The sequence below is a fragment of the Castor canadensis genome, chromosome 6 (assembly GCF_047511655.1).
Source record: "Castor canadensis chromosome 6, mCasCan1.hap1v2, whole genome shotgun sequence".
In the NCBI taxonomy this organism is placed as follows: Eukaryota; Metazoa; Chordata; class Mammalia; order Rodentia; family Castoridae; genus Castor; species Castor canadensis.
Window position 1 is genome coordinate 55,381,504 of NC_133391.1, and position 10,767 is coordinate 55,392,270.

General features: G+C 40.8%; 1 pseudogene; it reads left to right on the plus strand.

Moving 5' to 3' along the window:
• The first annotated feature begins 8,782 nt into the window (after positions 1 to 8,782).
• Positions 8,783 to 9,408, plus strand: LOC141423879 (coiled-coil-helix-coiled-coil-helix domain-containing protein 2 pseudogene; annotated as a pseudogene).
• Positions 9,409 to 10,767: the final 1,359 nt, after the last annotated feature.

The following is a 10,767-nucleotide window of genomic DNA, read 5'->3' on the forward strand; positions in this document are numbered from 1 at the left end:
AATATTAATGCTTGTCTCACAAGAGCTGCAGTGCTTCTGAAATTCACTTGAATAGGGGGATTGAACACAAAGGTGATGAGCTCATCCAGGAAAACACTGAGAAGTATTCAGTACTCCTTTAAACAGCAAACTGAATTCCCAATATTAACCAAGTTGCTAGACCCTCTTGTTTCTAACATCAAAGGATTCTCTTAAAAAACTGCACTTTTTGTCCAAGTCACTTGTATGCCGTGAGTTTGCACAAAGTTTATGTTGGTCACCCATGAAAACGCTGAAGGTTAGGCAGCGTTCCTTTCAAAAACTAACACAGTTCACCATGCTTAACAAGGTGCAAGACCCTCTTGCTTGTAAAGTTAACCTTCTCTTACAAGAGCTCCAGTGCTTCTCCCATTCACTTGAATGGGGTGATTCAGCACAAAGGTGATGTTGCTCATGCAGGAAAACAGTGAGAAGTAGGCAGAATTCCTTTAAAGAGCAAAATGAATTCACAACACTAACCATGTTGCTAGACCCTCTTTTTTCTAACATTACAGATTCTCTTACAAATCTGCAGTGTTTCTCCCATTTACCTCTATGCGGTGATTTTGCACAAAGTTGACGATCCTCAACCATGAAAACGCTGACAGTTGCTCAGCGTTCCTTTCAAAATCTAACTCATTTCACCATGCTTAACAAGCTGCAAGAGCCTCTTGCTTGTAACATTAATGCTTCTCTTACAAGAGCTGCAGTGCTTCTCCCTTTCACTTGAATGGGGAGATTCAGCAGAAAGTTGATGTTGCTGATCCAGGAAAACACTGAGAAGTATTCAGTACTCCTTTAAACAGCAAACTGAATTCACAATATTAAGCAAGTTGCTAGAATCTCTTGTTTCGAACATAAAAGAATTCTCTTAAAAAAACTGAAGTTTTTCTCCCATTCACTTGTATGCTCTCATTGTGCATACAATTGTGCAATTCCACAACCATGGAAACACTGAGAGAGCGTATTGCCTCAAAGAGCACACTCAATTCTCAAACCTAAACATGCGGCTAAATCATCTTGCTTCTAATATTAGTTGTTTTCTTAGAAAAGCTACAGTTTTTCTGCCTTCACTTGAAAGAGGCTGTTCTGCACAATGTTGATGTTCTTCACCTTTGAAAACGCTGACAGTCAGGAAGCCTTCTTTTCAAATGCTAACTGGGTTCACCATGCATAACAAGGTGAAAGGCCCTCTTGCTTGTAACAGTAATGCTTCTCTTACAGAGCTGCAGTGATTCTCCCATTCACTTGAATGGGGTGATTGAACACAAAGGTGATGTTGCTCATCCAGGAAAGTGGTGAGAGTTACGCATATTCCTGTCAAGAGCAAACTAAATTCACAATATTAACCAAGTTGCTAGACCCTCTTGTTTCCAACATAAAAGGATTTTCTTAAAAAACTGCAGTTTTTCTCCCATTCACTTGTATGTGGTGATTTTGCACAAAGTTTATGTTCCTCACCCATGAAAAGGCTGAAGGTTAGGCAGCGATCCTCTGAAAAATTAACCCAGTTCCCCATGCTTAACAAGGTGCAAGACCCTCTTGCTTTTAATATTAATGCTTGTCTCACAAGAGCTGCAGTGCTTCTGAAATTCACTTGAATAGGGTTATTGAACACAAAGGTGATGTTGCTCATCCACGAAAACACTGAGAAGTATTCAGTACTCCTTTAAACAGAAAACTGAATTCACAATAATAACCAAGTTGCTAGACCCTCTTGTTTCTAACATCAAAGGATTCTCTTAAAAAACTGCAGTTTTTGTCCTAGTCACTTGTATGCGGTGAGTTTGCACAAAGTTTATGTTGATCATCCATGAAAACGCTGAAGATTAGGCAGCATTCCTTTCCAAAACTAACACAGTTCACCATGCTTAACAAGGTGCAAGACCCTCTTGCTTGTAAAGTTAACCTTCTCTTACAAGAGCTCCAGTGCTTCTCCCATTCACATGAATGGGGAGATTCAGCAGAAAGTTGATGTGCTGATCCAGGAAAACACTGAGAGGTAGGCAGTACTCCTTTAAAGAGCAGACTGAATTCACCATACTAACCATGTTGCTGGACCCTCTTGTTTCTAACATGAAGGATTCTCTTACAAACCTGCAGTTTTTCTGCCATTTACTTGTATGCGGTGATCTTGCACAAAGTTGATATTCCTCACCCATGAAAATGCTGACAGTTAGGCAGCGTTCCTTTCAAAAGCTAACTTAGTTCAACATGCTTAACAAGGTGCAAGGCCCTCTTGCTTGGAACATGAATGCTTCTCTTACAAGAGCTGCATTTCTTCTCCCTTTCACTTCTTTCATTGAGAGGGGTGATTCTGCAGAAAATTGATATTGCTCCTCCAGGAAAGCACTGAGAGGTATTCAGTTCTCCTTTAAAGAGCAAACTGAATTCAATATATTACCCAAGTTGCTAGACCCTCTTGTTTCTAACATGAAGGATTCTCTTACAAAAGCTGCAGTTTTTCTCCCATTTACTTTTAGGAGGTGATTTTGCACAAAGTTTATGTTCCTCACCCATGAAAACCCTGAAGGTTAGACAGCGTTCCTCTGAAAAATTAACCCAGTTCCCCATGCTTAACAAGGTGCAAGACCCTATTGCTTTTAATATTAATGCTTGTCTCACAAGAGCTGCAGTGCTTCTGAAATTCACTTGAATAGGGGGATTGAACACAAAGGTGATGTGCTCATCCAGGAAAACACTGAGAAGTATTCAGTACTCCTTTAAACAGCAAACTGAATTCCCAATATTAACCAAGTTGCTAGACCCTCTTGTTTCTAACATCAAAGGATTTTCTTACAAATCTGCAGTGTTTCTCCCATTTACCTCTATGCGGTGATTTTGCACAAAGTTGACGATCCTCAACCATGAAAACGCTGACAGTTGCTCAGCGTTCCTTTCAAAATCTAACTCAGTTCACCATGCTTAACAAGCTGCAAGAGCCTCTTGCTTGTAACATTAATGCTTCTCTTACAAGAGCTGCAGTGCTTCTCCCTTTCACTTGAATGGGGAGATTCAGCAGAAAGTTGATGTTGCTGATCCAGGAAAACACTGAGAAGTATTCAGTACTCCTTTAAACAGCAAACTGAATTCACAATATTAAGCAAGTTGCTAGAAGCTCTTGTTTCTAACATAAAAGAATTCTCTTAAAAAACTGCAGTTTTTCTCCCATTCACTTGTATGCTCTCATTGTGCATACAATTGTGCAATTCCACAACCATGGAAACACTGAGAGTTAGAGCGTATTGCCTCAAACAGCACACTCAATTCTCAAACCTAAACATGCGACTAAATCATCTTGCTTCTAATATTAGTTGTTTTCTTAGAAAAGCTACAGTTTTTCTGCCTTCACTTGAAAGAGGCTGTTCTGCACAATGTTGATGTTCTTCACCTTTGAAAACGCTGACAGTCAGGAAGCGTTCTTTTCAAATGCTAACTGGGTTCACCATGCATAACAAGGTGAAAGGCCCTCTTGCTTGTAACAGTAATGCTTCTCTTACAGAGCTGCAGTGATTCTCCCATTCACTTGAATGGGGTGATTGAACACAAAGGTGATGTTGCTCATCCAGGAAAATGGTGAGAGTTACGCATATTCCTGTCAAGAGCAAACTAAATTCACAATATTAACCAAGTTGCTAGACCCTCTTGTTTCCAACATAAAAGGATTTTCTTAAAAAACTGCAGTTTTTCTCCCATTCACTTGTATGTGGTGATTTTGCACAAAGTTTATGTTCCTCACCCATGAAAAGGCTGAAGGTTAGGCAGCGATCCTCTGAAAACTTAACCCAGTTCCCCATGCTTAACAAGGTGCAAGACCCTCTTGCTTTTAATATTAATGCTTGTCTCACAAGAGCTGCAGTGCTTCTGAAATTCACTTGAATAGGGTTATTGAACACAAAGGTGATGTTGCTCATCCAGGAAAACACTGAGAAGTATTCAGTACTCCTTTAAACAGAAAACTGAATTCACAATAATAACCAAGTTGCTAGACCCTCTTGTTTCTAACATCAAAGGATTCTCTTAAAAAACTGCAGTTTTTGTCCTAGTCACTTGTATGCCGTGAGTTTGCACAAAGTTTATGTTGATCATCCATGAAAACGCTGAAGATTAGGCAGCATTCCTTTCCAAAACTAACACAGTTCACCATGCTTAACAAGGTGCAAGACCCTCTTGCTTGTAAAGTTAACCTTCTCTTACAAGAGCTCCAGTGCTTCTCCCATTCACATGAATGGGGAGATTCAGCACAAAGTTGATGTGGTGATCCAGGAAAACACTGAGAGGTAGGCAGTACTCCTTTAAAGAGCAGACTGAATTCACCATACTAACCATGTTGCTGGACCCTCTTGTTTCTAACATGAAGGATTCTCTTACAAACCTGCAGTTTTTCTGCCATTTACTTGTATGCGGTGATCTTGCACAAAGTTGATATTCCTCACCCATGAAAATGCTGACAGTTAGGCAGCGTTCCTTTCAAAAGCTAACTTAGTTCAACATGCTTAACAAGGTGCAAGGCCCTCTTGCTTGGAACATTAATGCTTCTCTTACAAGAGCTGCATTTCTTCTCCCTTTCACTTCTTTCATTGAGAGGGGTGATTCTGCAGAATATTGATATTGCTCCTCCAGGAAAGCACTGAGAGGTATTCAGTTCTCCTTTAAAGAGCAAACTCAATTCAAAATATTACCCAAGTTGCTAGACCCTCTTGTTTCTAACATGAAGGATTCTCTGACAAAAGCTGCAGTTTTTCTCCCATTTACTTTTAGGAGGTGATTTTGCACAAAGTTTATGTTCCTCACCCATGAAAACCCTGAAGGTTAGACAGCGTTCCTCTGAAAAATTAACCCAGTTCCCCATGCTTAACAAGGTGCAAGACTCTATTGCTTTTAATATTAATGCTTGTCTCACAAGAGCTGCAGTGCTTCTGAAATTCACTTGAATAGGGGGATTGAACACAAAGGTGATGTGCTCATCCAGGAAAACACTGAGAAGTATTCAGTACTCCTTTAAACAGCAAACTGAATTCCCAATATTAACCAAGTTGCTAGACCCTCTTGTTTCTAACATCAAAGGATTCTCTTAAAAAACTGCACTTTTTGTCCAAGTCACTTGTATGCTCTCATTGTGCACAAAGATGATGTCCTCAACCATGGAAACACTGAGAGGGAGAGCGTATTGCCTTAAACAGCACACTCAATTCTCAAACCTAAACATGCGGCTAAATCATCTTGCTTCTAACATTAATTGTTTTCTTAGAAAAGCTACAGTTTTTCTCCCTTCACTTGAAAGAGGCTGTTCTGCACAATGTTGATGTTCTTCACCTTTGAAAACGCTGACAGTCAGGAAGCGTTCTTTTCAAATGCTAACTCGGTTCACCATGCCTAACAAGGTGAAAGGCCCTCTTGTTTGTAACACTAATGGTTCTCTTACAGAGCTGCAGTGATTCTCCCGTTCACTTGATTGGGGAGATCGAACACAAAGGTGATGTTGCTCATCCAGGAAAACGGTGAGAGTTACGCATATTCCTGTCAAGAGCAAACTAAATTCACAATATTAACCAAGTTGCTAGACCCTCTTGTTTCCAACATAAAAGGATTTTCTTAAAAAACTGCAGTTTTTCTCCCATTCACTTGTATGTGGTGATTTTGCACAAAGTTTATGTTCCTCACCCATGAAAAGGCTGAAGGTTAGGCAGCGATCCTCTGAAAAATTAACCCAGTTCCCCATGCTTAACAAGGTGCAAGACACTCTTCCTTTTAATATTAATGCTTGTCTCACAAGAGCTGCAGTGCTTCTGAAATTCACTTGAATAGGGTGATTGAACACAAAGGTGATGTTGCTCATCCAGGAAAACACTGAGAAGTATTCAGTACTACTTTAAACAGCAAACTGAATTCACAATATTAACCAAGTTGCTAGACCCTCTTGATTCTAACATCAAAGGATTCTCTTAAAAAACTGCAGTTTTTGTCCAAGTCACTTGTATGCGGTTAGTTTGCACAAAGTTTATGTTGCTCATCCATAAAAACGCTGAAGGTTAGGCAGCGTTCCTTTCAAAAACTAACAGAGTTCACCATGCTTAACAAGGTGCAAGACCCTCTTGCTTGTAAAGTTAACCTTCTCTTACAAGAGCTCCAGTGCTTCTCCCATTCACTTGAATGGGGTGATTCAGCACTAAGGTGATGTTGCTCATGCAGGAAAACAGTGAGAAGTAGGCAGAATTCCTTTAAAGAGCAAAATGAATTCACAACACTAACCATGTTGCTAGACCCTCTTTTTTCTAACATTACAGATTCTCTTACAAATCTGCAGTGTTTCTCCCATTTACCTCTATGCGGTGATTTTGCACAAAGTTGACGATCCTCAACCATGAAAACGCTGACAGTTGCTCAGCGTTCCTTTCAAAATCTAACTCAGTTCACCATGCTTAACAAGCTGCAAGAGCCTCTTGCTTGTAACATTAATGCTTCTCTTACAAGAGCTGCAGTGCTTCTCCCTTTCACTTGAATGGGGAGATTCAGCAGAAAGTTGATGTTGCTGATCCAGGAAAACACTGAGAAGTATTCAGTACTCCTTTAAACAGCAAACTGAATTCACAATATTAAGCAAGTTGCTAGAATCTCTTGTTTCTAACATAAAAGAATTCTCTTAAAAAACTGCAGTTTTTCTCCCATTCACTTGTATGCTCTCATTGTGCATACAATTGTGCAATTCCACAACCATGGAAACACTGAGAGTTAGAGCGTATTGCCTCAAACAGCACACTCAATTCTCAAACCTAAACATGCGGCTAAATCATCTTGCTTCTAATATTAGTTGTTTTCTTAGAAAAGCTACAGTTTTTCTGCCTTCACTTGAAAGAGGCTGTTCTGCACAATGTTGATGTTCTTCACCTTTGAAAACGCTGACAGTCAGGAAGCGTTCTTTTCAAATGCTAACTGGGTTCACCATGCATAACAAGGTGAAAGGCCCTCTTGCTTGTAACAGTAATGCTTCTCTTACAGAGCTGCAGTGATTCTCCCATTCACTTGAATGGGGTGATTGAACACAAAGGTGATGTTGCTCATCCAGGAAAATGGTGAGAGTTACGCATATTCCTGTCAAGAGCAAACTAAATTCACAATATTAACCAAGTTGCTTGACCCTCTTGTTTCTAACATAAAAGGATTTTTTTTAAAAAACTGCAGTTTTTCTCCCATTCACTTGTATGGGGTGATTTTGCAAAAGTTTATGTTCCTCACCCATGAAAAGGCTGAAGGTTAGGCAGCGTTCCTCTGAAAACTTAACCCAGTTCCCCATGCTTAACAAGGTGCAAGACCCTCTTGCTTTTAATATTAATGCTTGTCTCACAAGAGCTGCAGTGCTTCTGAAATTCACTTGAATAGGGTGATTGAACACAAAGGTGATGTTGCTCATCTAGGAAAACACTGAGAAGTATTCAGTACTCCTTTAAACAGCAAACTGAATTCACAATATTGACCAAGTTGCTAGACCCTCTTGTTTCTAACATCAAAGGATTCTCTTAAGAAACTGCAGTTTTTGTCCCAGTCACTTGAATGCCGTGAGTTTGCACAAAGTTTATGTTGATCACCCATGAAAACGCTGAAGGTTAGGCAGCGTTCCTTTCAAAAACTAACACAGTTCACCATGCTTAACAAGGTGCAAGACCCTCTTGCTTGTAAAGTTAATCCTTCTCTTACAAGAGCTCCAGTGCTTCTCCCTTTCACTTCAATGGGGTGATTCAGCACAAAGGTGATGTTGCTCATGCAGGAAAACAGTGAGAAGTAGGCAGAATTCCTTTAAAGAGCAAAATGAATTCACAACACTAACCATGTTGCTAGACCCTCTTTTTTCTAACATTACAGATTCTCTTACAAATCTGCAGTGTTTCTCCCATTTACCTCTATGCGGTGATTTTGCACAAAGTTGACGATCCTCAACCATGAAAACGCTGACAGTTGCTCAGCGTTCCTTTCAAAATCTAACTCAGTTCACCATGCTTAACAAGCTGCAAGAGCCTCTTGCTTGTAACATTAATGCTTCTCTTACAAGAGCTGCAGTGCTTCTCCCTTTCACTTGAATGGGGAGATTCAGCAGAAAGTTGATGTTGCAGATCCAGGAAAACACTGAGAAGTATTCAGTACTCCTTTAAACAGCAAACTGAATTCACAATATTAAGCAAGTTGCTAGAATCTCTTGTTTCTAACATAAAAGAATTCTCTTAAAAAACTGCAGTTTTTCTCCCATTCACTTGTATGCTCTCATTGTGCATACAATTGTGCAATTCCACAACCATGGAAACACTGAGAGTTAGAGCGTATTGCCTTAAACAGCACACTCAATTCTCAAACCTAAACATGCGGCTAAATCATCTTGCTTCTAATATTAGTTGTTTTCTTAGAAAAGCTACAGTTTTTCTGCCTTCACTTGAAAGAGGCTGTTCTGCACAATGTTGATGTTCTTCACCTTTGAAAACGCTGACAGTCAGGAAGCGTTCTTTTCAAATGCTAACTGGGTTCACCATGCATAACAAGGTGAAAGGCCCTCTTGCTTGTAACAGTAATGCTTCTCTTACAGAGCTGCAGTGATTCTCCCATTCACTTGAATGGGGTGATTGAACACAAAGGTGATGTTGCTCATCCAGGAAAATGGTGAGAGTTATGCATATTCCTGTCAAGAGCAAACTAAATTCACAATATTAACCAAGTTGCTAGACCCTCTTGTTTCCAACCTAAAAGGTTTTTCTTAAAAAACTGCAGTTTTGCCGGGTCTTCGCAGTTTCGTGTTTCTGGAAGCCTAGTACCCTCGCTCTTAGGATGCCACGTGGAGGCCGAAGCCGCACCTCCCGCACGGCCCCTCCGGCCAGCCGGGCCCCTCATATGAGAGCTCCACCCAGGCCAGCACCTGCAGCTCAGCCACCAGCAGTGGCCCCAGCTTCTGCAGTTGGAGCACCTGTGGCTGCGCCCCGGCAGCCTGGGCTGATGGCCCAGATGGCAACGACTGCAGCTGGCGTGGCTGTGGGCTCTGCTGTTGGGCATACATTGGGTCATGCCATCACTGGGGGCTTCAGTGGAGGTGGAAGCGCTGAGCCCTCCAGGCCTGACATCACTTACCAGGAGCCCCTGGGAACCCAGCCCATGCAACAGCAGGAGCAGCAGCCTTGCTTTTATGAGATAAAACAGTTCTTAGAGTGTGCCCAGAACCAGGGTGACTTTAAGCTCTGTGAAGGCTTCAATGAGGTGCTGAAACAGTGCAGAATTGCAAATGGGTTAGTGTAACCAAGAAGCTCAAGTGGAATTGAAGATCGCCTCTGATGACCAAGTTCATTTAACATCAGAATGCAATAGTGAAATGTAGAGTATAAAATCACAATAAATCTCTCCTTAATAACCTCATGGCTTCAGAGTGGCCACAGAAGAGGGTGTTGTACCTGTACAGTTTTCACTGACATGATATAGAGTTTGGGACTGGCAAGTGTTTGTGTGGCTTCCTTAAACAGGCTGTTTTGATGTTATTTTGAGTTAATTAGAATAAAGTGATTTTCTTCCAAAAAAAAAAAAAAAAAAAAAAAAACTGCAGTTTTTCTCCCATTCACTTGTATGTGGTGATTTTGCAAAAGTTTATGTTCCTCACCCATGAAAAGGCTGAAGGTTAGGCAGCGTTCCTTTCAAAAACTAACCCAGTTCCCCATGCTTAACAAGGTGCAAGACCCTCTTGCTTGTAAAGTTAACCTTCTCTTACAAGAGCTCCAGTGCTTCTCCCATTCACTTGAATGGGGAGATTCAGCAGAAAGGTGATGTTGCTGATCCAGGAGAACACTGAGAGGTAGGCAGTACTCCTTTAAATTGCAAACTGAATTCACCATACTAACCATGTTGCTGCACCTTCTTGATTCTAACATCAAAGGATTCTCTTAAAAAACTGCAGTTTTTGTCCAAGTCACTTGTATGCGGTTAGTTTGCACAAAGTTTATGTTGCTCATCCATAAAAACGCTGAAGGTTAGGGAGCGTTCCTTTCAAAAACTAACACAGTTCACCATGCTTAACAAGGTGCAAGACCCTTTTGCTTGTAAAGTTAACCTTCTCTTACAAGAGCTCCAGTGCTTCTCCCATTCACTTGAATGGGGAGATTCAGCAGAAAGTTGATGTTGCTGATCCAGGAAAACACTGAGAGGTAGACAGTACTCCTTTGAATAGCAAACTGAATTCACCATACTAACCATGTTGCTGGACCCTCTTGTTTCTAACATGAAGGATTCTCTTAAAAATCTGCAGTTTTTCTGCCATTTCCTTGTATGCGGTGACCTTGCACAAAGTTGATATTCCTCACCCATGAAAATGCTGACAGTTAGGCAGCGTTCCTTTCAAGAGCTAACTTAGTTCAACATGCTTAACAAGGTGCAAGGCCCTCTTGCTTGGAACATTAATGCTTCTCTTACAAGAGCTGCATTTCTTCTCCCTTTCACTTCTTTCATTGAGAGGGGTGATTCTGCAGAAAGGTGATATTGCTCCTCCAGGAAAGCACTGAGAGTTATTCAGTTCTCCTTTAAAGAGCAAACTGAATTCACCATACTAACCATGTTGCTGGACCCTCTTGTTTCTAACATGAAGGATTCTCTTACAAAAGCTGCAGTTTTTCTCCAATTTAGTTTTAGGAGGTGATTTTGCACAAAATTTATGTTCCTCACCCATGAAAACCCTGAAGGTTAGGCAGCGTTCCTCTGAAAAATTATCCCAGTTCCCCATGCTTAACA